Source organism: Gekko japonicus, unplaced genomic scaffold, assembly GCF_001447785.1.
Source record: "Gekko japonicus isolate JY-2015 unplaced genomic scaffold, Gekko_japonicus_V1.1 scaffold1983, whole genome shotgun sequence".
Classification (NCBI taxonomy): domain Eukaryota; kingdom Metazoa; phylum Chordata; class Lepidosauria; order Squamata; family Gekkonidae; genus Gekko; species Gekko japonicus.
Genome location: NW_015169841.1, coordinates 72,142 through 85,322, shown reverse-complemented (window position 1 = coordinate 85,322; position 13,181 = coordinate 72,142). Strand labels below are relative to the sequence as shown.

At 44.0% G+C, this 13,181-nt stretch overlaps 1 long non-coding RNA gene across 1 annotated transcript in view; it reads right to left on the bottom strand.

Moving 5' to 3' along the window:
* The window catches only part of LOC107115573, a 62,219-nt gene that overhangs the window by 47,855 nt on the left and 1,183 nt on the right, over positions 1 to 13,181 (bottom strand). Inside the window, exon 2 of the long non-coding RNA XR_001482678.1 lies at positions 7,141 to 7,272. This is a non-coding gene — a long non-coding RNA (uncharacterized LOC107115573). The remainder of the gene's footprint in view (positions 1 to 7,140; positions 7,273 to 13,181) is intronic.

Below are 13,181 nucleotides of genomic sequence, written 5' to 3'. Positions count from 1 at the left end.
ATCCTGCCACATTAAGAAACTTCACTCCTTTTGTCTGGTACCAGACCACTCTATTGTTCCACAATGGACAGCCTCAGTACAGTCACCCAGCACCTGGCTGATTTAATCAAGGCCATTGTTGATCCAGACTCTGATCTCATTGGTCATACCTAAGGTCTGCCCCTACTGGCATCATACACCCCTGGGACCCAGGATTGGCCCAGGTAACCTACTGTTCTCACTTGAGCCCAGCCTCCACGGGTCTGCATTGTTTTCCAGTGTCTATATCCCAGTGGACACATGGCCTCAGAGTACCCTGATGCTAACTGGCAGTCCAACCCTAAACCTTTAGGGTTTAGGCCATCTCATCTCCATGGACCCCTGGACGTCTAGACAGGTTGTCTGCATTGTTTTCCAGTGTCTATATCCCAGTGGACACATGGCCTCAGAGTACCCTGATGCCAACTGGCAGTCCAACCCTAAACCTTTAGGGTTTAGGCCATCTCATCTCCATGGACCCCTGGACGTCTAGACAGGTTGTATCACCCTGTAACTGACCCTCTATAAGCTATCAATCACCTCTGCTTTCTTAGTTCCGTATCGCTTGCTCTTGTTGAACATTTAGTGAGCTTGTAATTAGGGAAATACTTTCATTAAAAATATTTAATTTACTCTTCAAATCTGGCGTTTTCCTACTGTGCCGGACCTTGGTATACAAGTGATATGTGATTCCTGTACCCCTCTGGCCTATTCTGCCATATAGCTAAATTCCCCAAACAACAAGGCAAGCCATTGCAGGCCACTGGTGGTAACATCTCCCTATAACTTTGATAGTGAAAAGCTGCTGTGGACCAGCCAAGCCTAGCAGAGCAAAGAGATGCAGAAGCCTCTTCTGAGGAAGAGGCAGCCAGCAGACCTGACCCCAACCCACAGCTAGTGGCCGAGGCACTGCAGGAGGAGGCAGTCTCTGAGGGGCCAGACATAGATCCTCAGCCAGGAACCAGCACACTGGCCCCTCAGCCTCCCAGACCCAGGGCTGGCAACAGAGAGCCAGCTGCTGGTCAGTTCAACCCCACCCACCCCCATCACCAGAGCCTCGGGAATGCTGGAGGAAGATGAGGAGAGACCTTCAAGACAGAAGGTGCAATGCCTGCCTAGGAGCCCAGTACCAGCCCAGCACCAACAGTGCGGATGAGTGCTTGCAGGAGCAGGACTGAAGCAGTCGGCATGTGCAGGATGCAATACAGGTTGCTGAGCAGCGTGGGTCTTAAAAGCGGCAGAGAAGGAAGTGGCTGTGAGGAAGCAACTTGTCCCTTAGCTACTGATCTTGCTCTGGATTGACTTCGTTGTCTCTGACCCTGGCCTGTACCTTTGTATCCTTGTTCTCGGATTTCCCTTTGGACTTGAAGCTGTGTGAGTGTTGTCTACCCTATGCCTGGACCTTGGAACTGTATTTTGATGCCTGACCCTGGAATTGCTTTACCAACTCTGATGCTGAGAAACTGCCTCTGTGTGTCTGCTGTGTGCCAGCTATCAGGACAAAAACCAAAACAGAGCTGAAATGGCTTGGTGCTACTTGGTGAAGCTCCAATATTTGTACATGGAAAAACCTGAGATTTTCTGACACACTGTACCTTTGAGGATTACCAAAACCTGAGATTACATTCTAAGGCAATTTTAAATTGCAAATCTATCATCAAATCCTGAGGAAAGTAATTTTTAAAATAAAATGCAAAATCTAGCCATGACTTTTAGTTCTAATAAATTGGGCATTTTCCTATTGCTTCTGTTTAATTTTTTAATGAACTAGAATGGCCCATGAGACCTAATTTTTACTTTCTAAGTGTGATCAGAATGTTAGACGTGGACCTTCAAGGCTTGGTTTTAAAAACCAGTTGGAAAGTGCATCGAAAGTACATCAAAAGTGGATTATTTACTGTGTGTGATCAAAACCTTTCTGTTCTCTTTCTCTCTATTATTGGATATATTTGCAGCTTTGTATAATTTTATTAATGTCACATAGTACAAATTTATATGCTACCTAAATTATAAATAATACATTTATGTTGTTAACTGGTAAAATAAGTTTAGGACTGATAAGAAAGTATTGCATATATCTCATCCCCCTTTCCAAAAAAAAATTCTGTTAAAAAACAAACAAAAATCCTGATAAAACTGTAATCTTAAACATGAACGTGTGTAAATGAATTAATGCATGCAAATAAGTAACAATTGTTGAAGCATGTTGCACTAGTGCCAAAAGTGACTGCTGCCAGACCCTCTAACTGCTCACTTCCTTAACAGAAGCAAGCATTCTGTCTTTGTTCATAGCGCGCGCGCTCTCTCTCTCCCTCCCTCCCTCCCTCTCCATAACACAGACTTTTGGGAAAGTACTATAAATGTTTAAGAGAAAAATAGTTAATAATTAATGTCCAAGTATATTTCTTTCTCCTATAGTAGCTCTTCCAAGAAAGCATTATTTCTTGCCTGATACCAACAATCAAAGAATTAAACTATGCCACAAGGAGCCCCAGAAGACTAGAAACCCAGAAGATGAATCCTTGGGAAGACAGAAATAGGGAACAGTTTGCAGCAGTCTGCAGAGGTTTAAGCATGGAAGAAAATTAATTTCCTATGTGAATATTCATGAATAGGCATGAAACTAGTAATAGCTTTGCAGAAGTACATTAAAGTAATTTAACACATCTTCCACATTGTGCAGAAGGGAATTTTAATTTAAAAATCTGAAGTTTGATTAGAAAGTATTGCTGAGGAAATGAAGACCCCTTTTCAAAAGGCTTGCCCATGGTGGCACCAGGGGTCTTCTGGGGCCGGAGCACACCAGAGCGCCGCTCCGGCAGCCCAGGAGCTGGGACAAATGGCGGTGGCAGCAAGCCCCGCCCCCAGCTCCCCACGCTGTGGCCTGTCACCGGTCTCCCAGGGCCCGCGCTGGAGCACTGCGGCCCCGGGGAGGACCGTCAAGATCACATTATAGAGCTACTTCTCTAAATGTGACTGGTGAATCAAAGTTATTGGCACAGCAAATTTGCCTCTAAACTGCCGTAAGCTACAATACTGCACCAGGGATACTGTCACACAATGTGCAGATGGAAATCACAGGTGGAAAAACATCCTGTCATTTTAAGGAAGTAATTAAGCTACATGCAATCTTTATTTGCTTGTTAACAAACTGGATGAGGGCACAGGTCAAACTATGTTGTTTTTTTCTTGCATTTCTGTGTTTTGTTGTTGTTTAATGCTTAGTATCAGATACATGAATCAAGTTTTCAAAAATACTAAGGTCCATCAAGCTGTAGGCAATGACAGCTGGGGACTTTGTGAATTGGTAGAGCTGCCATTATTAAAACCTCCTCATTTCTGCTTACCAGGACCTGTTCAGCACATATAAAGAAAGAGCACCTTTAAATAAGGTCTCCCCTGTGAAACATAAGTTATGTATACCAATAAAATGAATGGCTTCCATGTGATGTCCAGACAAAGTTGAGACCTTGCAATTCTTGTTTATAAATTAAGCCATTCTTGAATACAAGCCATTTTGGAAAGAACATATGGACACCCACTGCCAAACACTGGAAACAGTTGATACATTACAGCTTTAAAAACCTGAAGGAAAACATACTTCTGAAAGCATGCATTGTTGCATTTTTTAAATAAACCTCATTCAGCTTCTTGAAAATGAAACCCTTTATTTCTCCAAAATTAAACGAACGGATTATTTCACCCATATGAGCAAAGATTAGGGTTTGAACCAAACTTTACCAGCAGAGTTTAACATTAGAACCCATTTCAAGACCACAGCTCAGTTGAAACTATGCCGTCACCTCTGACCATGCACATTACTACCAACATTGGGTGACCACGATTGTATCTTGCTGCATTTGTCAGTAGTGTGCTTTATGGCAGAATGCCAACATTACTGACTTTAAGCAGCTTTACAGCATGTCGCCCTTAGTGTAGCGGGGGCCTCAGACCAGGGGACTTTGGGACTTCCCTGGTTAATTCTTTCTCTGCCCCGTACTCATATTCATGTTGTTTTGCCATTGCTGGTGCTCTGTGCTTCCCAGGATCCTTCACCATTGTCGTCCACTACACTGGTGTGCCTTCCTTTTTCCTATCCCCCTGCTTCCAGGTAAGTAAAGTGGGAGCACATCCAACCTGGGCTGAAGGCGCTGCACTGGCTGCCAATAGCATACCGAATCCGCTTCAAAGTGCTGGTACTTACCTTTAAAGCCATATGTGGCCAGGGTCCGACCTACCTGAGGGACCGCCTTTCCCCGTATATACCCCCAAGAGCACTTTGGTTGGGGACCCACCTGGTGATTCCAGGTCCCCGGGAGGTAAAACTTGTGGCAACCAGGGCTAGATCCTTTTCAGTGGCGGCCCCTACCTGGTGGAACGAGCTCCCGGAGGAGATCAGGGCCCTGCAGGATCTTATGCAGTTCCACAGGGCCTGCAAGACGGAGCTCTTCCGCCAGGCTTTCATATAGGGGCTGCTGCTGCCACCATCACCAACGGTGGCAATACTATCGGGTCGCGGGATCGCCCTGGGAATGCCCAGCCACATGTGATATTAACAACGTGGATTGGTATGAATGATCAACTGGACAGTGAGACCCCAATGGGGCTGGTTTGAAGATAACCACTCAAGACCATCTTGACTGAAAGCACTTTATTATTGTTATTAATGTTCTACTCTGATTATTGTTGTAATTGTAATTGTGATTTTAGTGTTTTATTGGGTATTATATATGGGCTGGCGCCCCCTGTAAGCCGCCCTAAGCCCGCTTGCGGGGAGGGCGGGGTAAAAATGCTTAAAATAAATAAATAAATAATAATAAATAAAGCTGAGCACCAATAGGGCTGCCAGGTCCCCCCTGGCAACCGGTGGAGGATGGAAGTGTTAGGGTTGCCAGATCCAGGTTGGGAAATTCCTGGAGATTTAGAGATGGAGCCTGTGGAAGACAGGGACCTCAGTGGGGTACAATACCACACAGACTACCTCCAAAGTATCCATTTTCTCCAGGGGACCTGAACTTTGTAGTTTGGAGATGTGCTATAATTCCAGGGGATCCCCAGGTCCCACCTGGATACTGGCATCCCTACCTGGGCAAGCCCTCCTGAGTGTTATCCTTTCCTCTCTCCTAGCCAGCTCCTGCACAGCCACCCCAGCCTCCAGCTGATCTCTCTCCCCCTTCCCTTCTTCCAGATCCCCTCTGTTGGTTCTCCTTCCCCTTTTGAGTCTATGGGGCCATGAGCCTGTACCTTTCCTCCCACTGGCAGCAACCATGTCACCTCCAGCCCAACCGTGTTTACATCTGACTGAGCTAGTCAGAGTGCCCTGCTGCTGTGTGGGCCTCACAGGGACGGCCTGCAGGCCACACAGCAGTTTTGTGGGGCTGTGATTGAGCAACGTGCTTTCAGGGAGTAGAGAGTGTTGTTCCAGTCATTTCATGGATTCAGGAGACAGTTCAAAGGCAAGCTGAACTAAGATAAATCAAATGACTACACCAGTCTCTGTGCCTTGGATCATTCAGATAGTTTCGGAATTACCACAGAATCGTCTCTTCTTGTGTCTGCTACTCCCACAACACAACAATCTTAACCAGCTTCTGGTAAGTGTCTCTTTGCCTTCACTTGTGTTCTGCTTGTAAAGCAAATACTACAGAGACAGCATATGTCTCCAGTGCTCTGCGCTCCAAAGGGAACCAACCCAGGAAAGTACTACCCTTGGAAAAACTCACTGGAATAGGAGACTGCGTAACAGCATGACTGTAGGATTGAAGGGAGGGCAAATAGAAAAAAGAACCAAGCAAAAGCCACAGGGATGCCCTGAGCAACAACTAGGGTTGCCAGTCCTCAGGAGGGGCCTGGAGATCTCCCAGAATTGCAATTGATCTTCAGACTAGAGAGATCAATTTCCCTGGAGGAGACGGCTGCTTTAGAGGGTGGACTCTCTGGCATTAAAGCCTGCTGAAGCCTTTTCCCTCCCTGAACCCCAGGGGGCTCCACCGCTCAGATCTCCACGTATTTTCCAACCCAGAGTTGGCAGCCCTCACAACAGCTAGCATGATAATGGCACCAATCAGAGTCAAGCCACTACACTAGCGAGGGCCCAAAAAAATCCTTGCGTGGCAAGGGAGCTGTTTGGTGACAATCATAAGGGTCTGGTCAAATGCCCACTTCATTCTCAGCAGAAGCATATTTTTCTGCAAGGTATATTTTCACGCTGAAACATAAAAGGACCATTGTATGCCCTAAACATATGGTTTGGCATGGAGCTTTTAAAATAAGGACATATGTCTAAAGGTAAAGGTTCCCTTGCTCGAAAGCCAGTCGAATTCGACTGTAGGGCTGCGGTGCTCATCTCCGTTTCAAAGCCAAAGAGCCAGCGCTGTCCGAAGACATTTCCGTGGTCATGTGGCCGGCATGACTAAACACCAAGGCGCATGGAACGCTGTTACCTTCCCACTGAAATGGCACCTATTTATCTACTTGCAATTTCTTGCTTTCGAACTGCTAGGTTGGCAGGAGGACATATGTCTACCTGTTGTTTAATAATTAACAGTGGATTCTACTAAAATCACTCATGGAGTAAAGAAGGAAATACTTCTTTACTTAATGAGTAAATAAACGGAGGAGATCACTTCCAGTGGAGGTAATGATGGCCACAAGACGCGGGTGGCTTTAAAAGGGGAATAGACAAGGAAGAGCTCTCCTCCATAGTCAGGGGAAGCAAACCTCTATGCCCAGGTTGTTGGCCCTTTGGGCAACAGGCTAGCTACTGTGTTAAACAGGCTGCTGGATCTGACAGACTCCTGGTCTAATCCAGCAGGGTTCTTTACGTTAACAGAAACCTGCTAGCTGGCTAATGCAATATTCAGTACCACACAAACTTAGCCACACTGTCAGTGTATTAATAAATATTAGTAGCACTGGAAGCTATTTTCACCCTGCTGACTCACCAAGTAACAATACTATTTTGTTTTACTGGCTGGAAACACACACACAAAACACACACCACCTCCCACAATTCCCCCTTGTTTTGAGCCCCACCCAGTCAACCCATGGCTTGCGCTTTATTATTTTGCAGCATGAAACCAGAGTTTTTGCCCTGCATAATCCAACTTTGTGTTGACCAACCTTGTCTGTGGGTCGCTTTGCTCCTTGTTTACGTGGCTATCCACCACTGAGGCTTGTCCTTTCTAGTTAATCTAAAACAGCAGCTTCTCTTGTGATTCAGATCAGGAACTTCTGGGTTTTAAGTACATCCCCCTAAGGCAGATAAGAAAGGCAGCTATTTTTTGCTTGTTATGTGATGGCAATTATATAAGTTTTAAAAACACAGGTAAAAGTAGAGGAGAATCCTTGCTATATTTATAATTAAGGGATAAACAGCAAGATATCTCTGCATCCATTTTTATGTGAAAAACTGGAATATTTTTCCTGCTGTTTCTCCAAATGAATTTTAATCAGTGTTAAATGACTCTGGGAAATGAAGAACTAGTAGGATCTCGGTAATTGCCTAGCCTCTTGCTCAAACCGGTTGCCTTCATTCCAGCTTCAGCTGAAGTCACAGTGTCAAGCCTTTGAAATAGCAGTGGCTGAGTCTAGAGCATCTCTCTGCTGGAGAGAGAGGGAAAAAACTCAGTAATTTTATTTTTAGACAAAATGTTTCTCTTCTGCTGATAATCATGTTCCTGTTCAACGAGAACAGGAAACCCTGAAGCAGAATTTCTTTAAAACAGATCCGTTTCCTTTTCACAAGCTTCCATAGTAATTTTTACTGTGCTTGCTGGTTTGAGTAATCTCAGGAACAAAACAGGAAAGAATCTTCCTCTGTCTTCCTTATGTTTTCATCTTGTCCAAATGAACACCCTTCCCAAGCCTCCTTCATTTCCCCCTTCCCTTCCAGTCTCCTCCTCCAGAGCTCAGCATTTCTTCAAAATTTCCCCAAGACTACATTTTTCCTACTCAGTTACTGAGTTCTATTGATCTGAAAAACAAAATAATATGTCTGAACACTGCAGTGAAGGGTCATTTCTTGTTACCCAAGAAAAAGGTGAACCATAATAGCAATCTCTGTAGTCTGCAGGTGCCATTGTGGTCACAGCAATACAGATTGGGCAATTCTCCCTATGTATGTTGAATCAAAAGACAGAGATTGGCTGCGTATTACAAGGAAAGATACCTGACCTCTTTAGTATGCAGGGCCACTAACCATGTGACAATGCATGTTGCAAGATACAGACTGTCAGTTCCATAATCCAACCCAGTCTGCCTTATCCAACTGACCTCATTTCCCATTGCCTTGCCTTCTCTCCCAGGTTTCACATTTCCACTTCCTCTCCCATGCTCTCTGTGCCTATTATCTGGCCTGCAGTCAGCATCAGCAATTGGTGGGGAAAGGATAGATGTAGATGGGTAGCCATGTTCATCTGAGGCAGCAGAACCAAGTTTGAGTCTAGTGGCATCTTTAAAACCAGCAAAGTTCTATTCTTGATATTTGTGCGTGCACACGAAAGCTCATACCCAGAATAATACTTTAATGGTCTTAAAGGTGCCACTGGCATAAATGTTTGTTCTGGGAAAAGGATAGTCTGTCTTAATGTTAAAGTTCTGTGGATAGTTTTGAGAGGGTGGTGCTGAACCTTACCTCTGGTGGGTCCTTGCATTCAGCAAGCTACTGCCCTAACCTGGATGGCCTAAGGCTAGTGTGATCTCATCAGATCTTAGAAGCTAAGCAGGGTTGGCTCTGTTTAGTATTTGGATGGGAGACCACCAAGGAAGTCCAAGATAGAGGCAGGCAATGGCACATCACCTCTGCATGTCTCTTGCCTGGAAAACCCTACAGGATCACCATAAGTTGGCTGAGACCTGATGGCACTTTCCACCCGCACTACTCTTCAGGAATCTCATATGCTCCAACAGTCCTGTTGACTGATATCTGACACTATGGAAATCACAGTTCCTATTTTCTCTCTTTTGTTGTTTTGGGATGCCTTTTTAAAATAGTCCGTGTCTATAATTGTCAGTCTTAAGGACTCTGTTCTCTCCCCAGAGTCTCTTAAGAGATAAATCTATGAAAGGTAGAAGTAATAGTGGTTGCAGCTGCATTTTACCTGGTGAGCACATGTGTATAAATGCATTCTCTTGAACACTAAGCAACCACATACCCTTCATCTGCTGTATATTTTGAAGTGCCGAAAAAATATTGTATAGGAAAATTATGTTTTCCTGCTGCACTTTAACCAAAAGAAAACACACACTGTTTGTAACAGTGGAGGAAAAACGAACACAAGGTAAAGTAATAGATAATAACAGCAGGTGGAGTAAAGCCTTCAGCAGTGTGAGACAGAAGTGTGTGTGCTCAGGCAATAATAGTGGGCTTAGAAGGATGTAACTCTACCTAGGATGACACTGTTAAAAGTACCAAAGACATCATCTGTTTGGATACAGACAATTTGTTACATAGGGTATCAATACTGCAGAGTATGCTAAAAACGACGATTGTTACAGAATACACTGTCAAAATGGAAAAGTTCATGATGTTGCAATCTGAGGCCATGGGCGTGATATGTGATTTGATGATGAGTTTGAGGTGATTCAATGCAAAAATCCCGAGGATCCATGAGGATCTGTGCTTTGGAACCAAGTTTTTGTGCCATGGCAGCACCACAAACCAGTGCATCCATGATTTTTGTAGTGCAAGCTGTGGCCATGTACATTATGTGATTGGGTAATTAATTTGGGGGTGACCAAAAGTAGAAATCCTTACTTTGGAACCATGGTTTTGTGCTGTGGTGGAACCACAAAGCAGTGGATCCATGATTCTGTGGTGCAATCTGTGGCTAAGGACCTGATATGTAATTTCATGGTGAGTTTGGGGTGACCCATTATGATTTGAAGTTTGGATGGTGTTTTTGCACCATCGTGGTGTCACAAAGCAGTAGATGTATGATTTCTGTGGTACTGCCTATAGCCTAAGATATGATCTACAATATGATGGTGATTTTATTTCATTTCAGTGTAAAAAACTATACTACTTCATGCAGATCCACGCCTCAGATTCATGTTTTTCCACAACTGCAGCACTGCAAAGTATTAGATCCATGTTTTTTATGGTTCAGTCAATGAATCTGGCTTTGACATGTAATTTGATACTGGATCTGATGGAATTTCCTTTTAAAAAAAACCCTATAAGATTGTTATACAAATAACAATGCTTGGCCTGTTTTCAGGTGTCTTGATTGCAGTTAAAATACTAAGATCTTCCTCCTCGTTTTGACTCCAATTTTTGACTGGGAATTCATTTGTATAACAAGATCCAATAGAATTTATGTAGATACAGCTTTTACTCCCCCCCCCAGTCATGCATGAAGATCCTTGAAAATAATTCTTAAAAACAAAACAAAACTGTACAGCCTATTAGATTTCCCGTGGCCAATCAGAAGCTCTGCTAGGCAAAAGCCCCACTTGCCCCCACCCACTTTCTAAAAACAGCAAGCTGGGGACCCCTGTTCCATCTAACAGTAAAGTAAGTGGCTCATGCCAATCATGAAAAATGCACAACTAGGCCACCTACAGATAATGGAGCAGTTTCAGGTATTTTGTAAGCTGATCAAAAGAAAGGCACCCTCGCCCAGACCTGGCCTGGTGAGACTGAAAGTTCTCCAGAATGGGCCAGCTGTTGAGAGCAGTTGAGTGCCATCAGTTAAAGGAATAAAGGGAGGAGCAGAAATCAACCTGTGTCATAATAGGTTATTTTAACTACTCACAAATTGACTGGTTCAATATGTGTTCAAGTCAGGAGAAAGAGATTGGGTTTCTAGATACTCTCAATGACTGTGTCATGGAACAGATGGTCACAGAACCTACCAGGGGGGTGGTGATCCTGGACTTGGTCGTAAATAAGGCCCAAGACCTGAGAGATGTAAATGTGATAGCACCCTTGGGGAACAGTGTCCATAATGTTATTAAGTTCAACATTTATGTAAATAGGGAGTTGTCCCAGAAGACCAACACAAACACTTAAAACTTTAGAAGGGGTAACTTCTCTCAAATGAGGGGGCTTGTGAAGGAGAAACTGAAAAGAAAGGTAAGGAGGGTCAAATACCTTCGGGAAGCTTGGAGACTTTTTAAAACTACAATCCTAGAAGCTCGGATAAAATGAATGTCACAGGTTTGGAAAGGTACAAATAGGTATTTAAAAAGGCCTGCATTGTTAATGAACAAAGTAATGGAAACAGTAAAAGGTAAGGATTCCTTTAAGCGGTGGAAGGCTAGTCTGAGTGAGGTGGATAAAAGGGGTGTGTGTGCCAGGCTTTGGCAAATAAAATGGAAGTCAGTGATCAGACAGGCAAAAAAGGACTATGAGGAACATACTGCAAAAAATATAAAGACCAACAATAAAAATGTCTTCCAATACGTTAGTAGCATCAACGTAGCAAATGAGGTTCAGTGTGGGCAAATGCAAAACAATGCACATTGGAGCCAAAAATCCTAATTATAAATACACGTTGATGGAGTCTGAACTAGCAGAGACTGAGCAGGATCTTGGGAGTCGTGGAGTGAAAATGTCCACTCAGTGTGCAATGGCAATAAAAAAGGCAAAGCTATGATGGGGATTATTATTGAAAACAAATTAGTCAGTATCATAATGCCCCTGAATAAATCAATGGTGCAGACTCATTTGGAATACTGTGTACAGTTCTGGTCATCGCACTTCAAAAAAGATCTAGCACTGGAAAAAGTGCAGAAAAGGGCAACTAAAATGAGTAAGGGGATGGAACACTTTCCCTATGAAGAAAGGTTAAAGAGGTTAAGGCTCTTTAGCTTGGAGAAAGGACGACTGAGGGGTGACATGATAGAGGTGTACAAAATTATGTATGGGATAGAGAAGGTAAAGAAAGAAGAACTTTTCTCCCTTTCTCACAATAAAAGTGGCCACGCAGTGAAATTAATGAGCAGTAGGTTTAGAACAGATAAAAAAAGTCCTTCTTCACCCAAAGAGTAATTGCCATGTGGAATTCACTACCACAGGAAGTGGTGATGGCTACAAGCACAGACAGTTTCAAGATGGGATTAGATAAACATATGGAGCAGAGGTCCATCAGTGGCTATTAGCCACAAGGTATGGGTGGAACACTATGTCTGGGGGAGTGATTCTCTCTATTTTTGGTGCTTGGGGGGCAACAGTGGGAGGGCTTCCGGGGTTCTGGCCCCACTGGTGGACCTCCTGATGGCACCTGGGTTTTGGCCACTGTGTGACACAAAGTGTTGGACTGGATGGGCCATTGGCATGATCCAGAATGGCTTTTCTTATGTTCTTATGTAACCTAGAATCATAGAATCATAGATTTGGAAGGGGTCATACAGACCATCTAGTCCAACCCCCTGCCCAATGCAGGACCAGCCTAAAGCATCTCTGACAAATATCCATCCAGCCTCTTCTTGAAAGCTGTCAGTGAAGGGGAGCTAACCACCTCCCTAGGCAGCTGATTCCACCATTGAACCACTCTGACCATGAAAAAGTTTTTCCTAATATCCAACCGATACCTTTCTGTATGTAATTTTAACCCGTTGTTTCGGGGCCTATCCTCTGCTGCCAACTGGAACAGTCCCTTGCCCTTCTCCAAACGACAGTCTTTCAGATATTTAAAGAGAGGAATCATGTCCCCGATCAATCTCCTCTTCTCCAAACTAAACATTCCCAAGACCCTTAGCCTTTCCTCGTAGGGCTCAGTCTCCAGACCCCTAATCATCCTCATCGCTCTCTTCTGCACCCTCTCGATTTTGTCCACATCCTATTTGAAGTGAGGCCTCCAGAACTGCACACAGTACTCAAGGTGTGGCCTCACCAAGGCAGTATACAGAGAGACTATGACCTCCTGCAATTTCGATGCTATGGCCCTTTTAATACAACCCAAGACTGAATTTGCCTTTTTTGCCACCGCATCCCACTGACTGCTCATATTTAGTTTACAGTCCACTCTTACCCCAAGATCTCTTTCGCATACACTACTCCCCAGAAACATATCCCCCCATCCAGTATTTGTGCTTGACATTTTTGTGGCCCAGACGTAATACTGTGCATTTATCTTTGTTGAATTGCATCCTGTTTGCAACTGCCCACTTCTCCAGAGTATTCAGGTCTTCTTGAATTTTTACTCTATCTTCTTGGG